Below are 7390 nucleotides of genomic sequence, written 5' to 3' on the forward strand. Positions count from 1 at the left end.
ATAAAAAATACTCGGAGGACCCCCGAGCATGCTCGAGAACTCTCGAGTAACGAGTATATTCGCTTATTATCACTAATTACCTTATAATATGACAGTGGTCAAAATTGTAAAATTGGCCCCATCATTAACGTGGAAACCACCTTAGGCTAGTTTCACATTTGCGTTAAAAAATGCAGCGTTTTTAACGCAAACGCAGGTGGTGCAAAAAACGCATGTAAACACGTGCAAACGCTGCGTTTTTTAGACGCATGCGTTTTTGCATGTGGTAAAAAAACCCGGTGTTTTGACGCGTTTACATGCGTTTTTTCCTGCATTTCCATTTTTGAAACGCATGATGAGAAGTGTGTGACAGCTGCCAATCACCAAAATCAACTAGAAAACCCACTATAAACAGAAATAGCTAGGGTTACACACGGATAAGCCACCCCCCAACCCTAACCCTAACCCTAGGGAGCCTAACCCTAACCCTAGGGATCCTAACCCTAACCCTAGGGATCCTAACCCGAACCCTAACCCTAGGGATCCTAACCGTAACCCTAACCCTAACCCTAGGGATCCTAACCCTAACCCATAGGGTTAGGGTTAGGGTTAGGATCCTAACTCTTAGGGTTAGGGTTAGGGTTAGGATCCCTAGGGTTAGGGATAGGGTTAGGATCCCTAGGGTTAGGGTTAGGGTTGGGGGGTGGCTTATCCGTGTGTATTTTGTGTTTTTCTATTGAAACGCATGCGTTTAAAAACGCATGCAAACGCATGTGCTTAAAAACGCATGCGTTTACATAGACAGCAATACTTTTTTTGCGCAAAAAAACGCATGCTTTTTTTGCAGCAAAAAAAACGCTGCTAGAAATTACTACAGGTTGCATTTCCGCAACAAAATGCAATCATAGAAATGACGCATGCGTCGTCAAAACGCGGCAAAACGCATGCAAAAAAACACATGCGTTTTTTGCGCTAAAACGCAGCAGCAAAAAACACAAATGTGAAACCAGCCTTAGGAAGTAAAGAAGTTAAGGTATTGAATATGAAAACCCTTGAATAGATGAACCATAGTAATTAGTGATGAATGAATAGCATGCTCGGGTGATCTCTGAGTATTTTGCAGTGCTCGGACATTTAGTTTTCGCCGCCTCAGCTGCATGATTTACGGCTGCTGGACAGCCAGAAACATGTGGGAATTCCCTAACAAACAGGCATTCCTCACATGTATTCAGCCTGGCAGGTGTTAGGTGTCGAGTTCCCGCCGCTGCACAAGGGGAATCTCGAACCATGTCTGCTGCGGTCTCCCATTCTACATCAGCCGCTGTGGAGCCTGCTTAGCGGAGACGATGGTCCCAGCGTCTCGCTCAGCCTGATACTGCTGCCTTTCCAGGCTCTGCTTTTGTAGCCAGCACTGGTAAGCGGCGAGCAGGCTTTTCTGAGTCCTGCTTTGCACACACTGAGAATGCCCACAGGAGGACCTGTCATTGGAGGTCGGGGGTCACACGCTCAGGCCCTGTAGCAGCTCCTATTAGTTCTCCAGGAAGGTCCTGAAGAGCTGCAACTATAATACATTTGCATGGCCGCACGGCCATGCACTAGTATCAAATGTGTATGGCTTAGGCCAGTGGATACTGTACCACTATTTATACATGTGGTGTGAGACTGTAGCACTGGGAATGTACACTCAGGCAGGAAGTTAGTGTCAGTGGGGGCAATTAGCCGTTGGCTTGCTTGCAAGCACAACCCTAGTTAGGGCTATAGTTTTTGTGTACAGTGTGACTCTGTGCGGCAACAGAGATCGCTTTCAGTTCACACGGGGTGAAGCTTAACCCACGTGTGAGCTCAGAGTTTATCCGCCATTACTTTGCAGCAAATATCTCTGCACGGTGGACCCCGGGCTGTGAACGCACCTTGTTGCTTCCTACCTATACTCGGTGCGTTCTGCTAGCCCTAACAGCAAGTAGCCGTAAATCATGCTGCTGAGGTGACGAAAACTAAATGTCCGAGCACTACAAAATACTCGGAGATCACCCGAGCATGCTCGGGGAGACCCGAGCAACAATGCTATTCGCTCATCACTAATAGTAATACATTTTGAGAGTACTTAAAATTCCTCCTTTTTCTCTCTAATCTTTTCTTGTCATGCTTATTGACTGAGATAAAAGAATATATATTCCTCTACTTTTGATTTAGAATGTAGCAGTATACATAAAAAAACTGAGTCAAGTGACATGTGCAGTGGACATGTTCAAGGACTTAGCGCACAGAGTAGGGGTGATGGTAGTTTGCCTTGATGCAGATATTAACAAAGCATGGATAAGGAGATACTGCATAGGTGCAATCTGGACAATCATGTGCGTACTGTGAGGCACAGTTGTGCTGGGCAGGCATTGCTGGAAGGATGCTGCTTGGGCACTATTGTTCCTGTCACCCGATGTGTGCACGTATTATGGAGCATAATCATACTAAGCAGAAGTGGCTGCAGTTCCATGCAATGATGCAGGATGGAAGTTACGCAGGCAGGATGTCAGATGACATCCCGGAACCACTTTGTCAGAAGTCAGAAGGTAAAGAGTCAAAAAAGGATGAAGTATGAAAAAGTAAGATGTAATATATGTTTTTACAGTCTGCAAGTTATTAATGCCTACAGCTAATATATCACATTCGTTGTGAGTGTTCACTGTGTTACATCTTACTATTGGTCGACATGATAAGATATGGCAAATGAAGAGGGATAGGATGATCTCTGTGAGTGATGTCATCACCAAGTCTTTAAAAGATCAGACTCTGTCAGCCAGCTCATTATAGCCTCATTTCTCCTGATGACGCTTGTGTGGTGAAACATGTCAGTGAGGCTAAAGACTGCTTACGTTTTAACAGCATATATCAAGTAGGGATCATATGGAAGGGAATAGGCAGTAAGATACTGAAATGTGATTAAAAAGATGGCTAACCACTAGATAGATATCAGTGATATGAATTGTAGCATGGCTAAAGGGTTTGTAGTCGATGGGAGGTATGTGCCACATAAGTGCCTGGTTGCTGTAATGTAGCCCGGAGTATTCCTTTCTTGCACATAATCTTGTATATGTGTTTCAGGACCTGTGGTAATGTCAGACCACATGGCTAATCATGTGATGGGTTACTGGGTGGGGTTAGCTCTTTATAAGACTGGCTAATCCTTTACACAGCAGAGATGTGTGGAGGTGAAACCCTCCTGAGTGTGTTACGGCTTCAGGACTGAGCCGGATGAACTGGACACTTGTTTTTCTTTACCTGAACCAAAGGCTATTTGTTTTCTGTTGTTTGCAACATGGTTTATGAAGCAATAAACCCAGTGAACTTTAAAGGAACACGTCTCCTGAGTGTCAGCCGTCGCAGCTGAGTGAGTGAAATCCTTACAATTGGTGGAGAATGCGGGCAGCGTTCCCAGCGGAGACGTGAGTTTATTTTGAATGTCCTGGGTCAAGGCTGTTGCAAGCCAGCAAGCATTGCCGGAGAAAATGGAGGACCTGCTGAAACAATTGGTCCAGATGCAGTCACAGCAGGAGAAAAGGCAGCAAGAGACCAACAGGCTGTTGATGCAGCAGATACAACAGAGCCAGCAGGAGCAACGGCAGCAGATGCAACAAAGCCAGCAGGAGCAACGGCAGCAGTTACAACAGAGCCAGCAGCAGATGCAGCAGAGCCAGCAGGAGCAACGGCAGCAGATGCAGCAGAGCCAGCAGGAGCATCAGCAGCAGATGCAGCTTCTGGCAACCGCTATCCAGGGCAAGGCGAGCGCCCCAACCCCAGGTTTGGCTGATGACACCCACGTCCGGAAAACGGTAAGACACGCGTTGCAGAAAATGACTCCCGGGGATGATGTTGAGGCCTTCCTGATGGTGTTTGAGAGGGTCGCTGAGAGGGAAAAACTTCCGCCAGAGCAGTGGGCAGAGGTACTTGCGCCATACCTGAGGGGTGGAACCCCAGAAGGCGTACTATGATTTGACCTTGCAGGATGCCAAAGAGTATCACAAATTGAAAGCCGAGATTCTCGCACGTTTGGGGGTGACACTGACTGTCAGGGCACAGCGAGTTCACTCCTGGGGCTATCACCGGGACAAACCACCTCGTTCCCAAATGTTTGATCTGTTGCACCTGGTCCAGAAATGGCTGCAGCCAGAATCCTCTGCGCCTGCACAGATGGTAGAACGGGTGATGATGGATCGGTTTGTCCATTCCCTCCCGAGGCCTATACAGTCTTGGGTTGCCCAGGGTGATCCCCAGAATGCCGACGAGCTGATCGGACTGGTTGAGAGGTACCAAGGGTTGGAAGGCTCCTTCGGGAGGCAGCCCATGCCGCACTGGGGATCCCAGAAGGCAGCTGAGTCCCAAAAAGGGGTGGTGCGTCCAAGGTCACAAAGGGCGGGGGAGGTGGTGCCCAAGGTCCCCACGGGTGATATTATTTGTTGGAGGTGCCACAAGCCAGGACATATAGCTGCCCGTTGTTCCCAAACCACTGAGCAGATGGACTGCAGCATGGGACGCCGTTGTTCATACTATGCGTATCCAGCTTGTAGTGTGAACTCTCCGCCCAACGAGGGACCTCAAGCATGTCCCGTGAAGGTGAACGGTCAAGCAGTAACGGCACTGTTAGACTCGGGGAGCCTAGTGACCCTGGTGAGGGCCACTTTTCCTCTCCACCTGCTCCCGGGAAAGAAGGTCGGAGTGCGGTGCATACATGGTGATGCAAAGGACTACCCTGTGGCCAGTGTGAACATTGAAACGACATGTGGCACGGAGTCCCACATAGTCGGCGGCGTCCAGGACTTGTTGCACCCTATAATTATTGGCCGGGATTTCTGTTTGTTTTGGGATTTGTGGGGGAAAGGTTCTGAGCTCCCTAGCAAGAGTAGGGAACCAGTGAACCCGGGAAGGGTGGTGCCACACCCAGAGTCAGACAGATTTCCTTTTTGTGTCCTGGCTGGAGATGAGGAGGAAGTGTCCCCTGCATCTGACATTCTGGAGTTAGAGGTATCCGGTGAAAATTTGGGGACTGCCCAACATAGGGACCCCACTCTGAGGGAAGCCTTTAATAATGTCACAGTTATTGACGGGGTGGTACAGGAGCCGGGGGCAGACACAAGATTTCCCCATTTTCTAATGAGCAGGGAGTTGTTGTACCGGGTCACGAAAATAAGGGAGGAGTTGGTAGAGCAGTTGGTAGTGCCGGGTCCATATAGACGGAAGGTGTTGGACATGGCCCATTCACCCATCTTGGGTGGACACCTAGGGGTGGAAAAAACGCAGGAACGGGTTGTGCAGAGGTTCTATTGGCCTGGGTGCCACCGGGAAATAGTGAACTATTGCAGGTCCTGCCCTACATGTCAGCTAACTGCTCCCACTCCTCATTTCCGGAACCCCCTTGTGCCACTGCCCATTATTGAGGTGCCATTCGAGAGAATTGCCATGGACTTGGTCGGTCCCTTAGTTAAATCAGCCCGGGGCCATCAGTATATATTAGTCATCCTGGACTACGCCACACGCTATCCTGAGGCAATTCCCTTGAGAAATTCTTCTTCAAAGAGTATAGCTCGCGAGTTGGTCCATGTCTTTTCCCGGACAGGTCTGCCGAAGGAGATCCTGACTGACCAGGGGACACCTTTCATGAGCAAGGTGATGAGGGAACTATGCAAAGCCCTGAAAATCTCCCAGTTGAGGACCTCGGTGTACCATCCCCAGTCAGATGGCCTTGTTGAGAGATTTAACAAGACATTGAAGAGCATGCTGAGAAAAGCTATAGAGAAAGACGGTAGAGACTGGGATTGTCTCTTACCCTATTTGATGTTTTCCATTCGTGAAGTTCCACAGGCCTCCACAGGTTTCTCACCGTTTGAGCTTCTGTATGGCCGACATCCACGGGGACTCCTGGATATAGCCAAGGAAACCTGGGAAGCCGAAGTCACGCCCCACAGAAGCGTCATTGAGCATGTGGCCCTGATGCAGCAGAGGATTGCAAAGGTGATGCCTATCGTGAAAGAACACCTTCTCCAAGCACAAGAAGCTCAGGCAAGGGTCTACAACCGGTCTGCAAGAGTGAGGCAATTCAATCCGGGAGACCGAGTTCTTGTGTTAGTTCCGACAGTGGAAAGCAAGTTCTTGGCCAAATGGCAAGGGCCATATGAGGTTGTCGAGAAACTTGGTGAAGTAAACTATAAAATTCACCAACCAGGAAGACGGAAACCATTCCAAGTATACCATGTCAACCTTATCAAGCCGTGGCAAGATAGAGAGCCGACAGTAACTCCATCGTTGTTAAGCAACCCAGAAGATGAGGTTGGAGCGGTTACTATAGCGGAGATGCTATCGGAGTCCCAGAAACAGCAATGCCGGGAGTTACTCCAGAAAAACAGGGACCTGTTTTCCGAGTTGCCTGGGTACACGAAGGTCATAGAGCATGAGGTCCTGACAGAGCCCCATGTGCGCGTGAACGTGAAGCCCTATAGAATTCCTGAGGCCCGTCGAGAAATAGTCTCCAAGGAAGTGGAGCGTATGTTGAAGCTTGGAGTCATTGAGGAATCCAAGAGCGGTTGGTCGAGCCCAATTGTCCTGGTCCCAAAACCTGATGGGGAGTGGAGATTTTGCAACGACTATAGGAAGTTGAATGAGGTCTCCAAGTTCGACGCATATCCCATGCCCCGAGTTGATGAGCTCATCGAAAGGCTTGGGCCCGCCAGGTACATAACCACCTTGGATTTGACGAAGGGGTATTGGCAGATCCCCATGGCACAGGAAGCCAAGGAGAAGACGGCGTTTTCTACACCAGATGGATGCTTCCAGTATGTCCGGATGCCATTTGGCCTACAGGGAGCTCCGGCCACCTTCCAAAGGGCTATGGATAGAGTCCTTGCACCCCACAAGGCATACGCTGCTGCGTACCTAGATGATATCGTCATCTTTAGCCCGGACTGGGAGAGTCATCTGGAGAAAGTCCAAGCGGTGTTTGATGCTATAAGAGAGGCCGGATTTACAATAAACCCGAAGAAGTGTGCATTGGGTAAAGAAGAAGCTAAGTACCTTGGATACATAGTGGGTCATGGAGAAATAAAACCCCAAATCAGTAAAGTGGAGGCAATTCAAACATGGCCAAAACCAGTTTCCAAGAAGCAAGTTAAAGCCTTCCTGGGAATCGTGGGATATTACAGGAGGTTCATCCCAAACTTCGCCACAATGGCGGCGCCTCTGACTGACCTGCTAAAAGGGACAAAATCAGTAATGGTTAAGTGGTCCGAAGAAACAGATTCAGCCATCCAAGAAATGAAAGAGGCTTTATGTAAGCAACCCGTTCTGATGGCCCCAAACTTCAAGAAAGAGTTTATTCTCCAGACAGATGCCTCAGATGTTGGGGTGGGAGCAGTCCTTTCCCAAG

This window comes from Ranitomeya imitator, chromosome 6 (assembly GCF_032444005.1).
Source record: "Ranitomeya imitator isolate aRanImi1 chromosome 6, aRanImi1.pri, whole genome shotgun sequence".
NCBI lineage: Eukaryota > Metazoa > Chordata > Amphibia > Anura > Dendrobatidae > Ranitomeya > Ranitomeya imitator.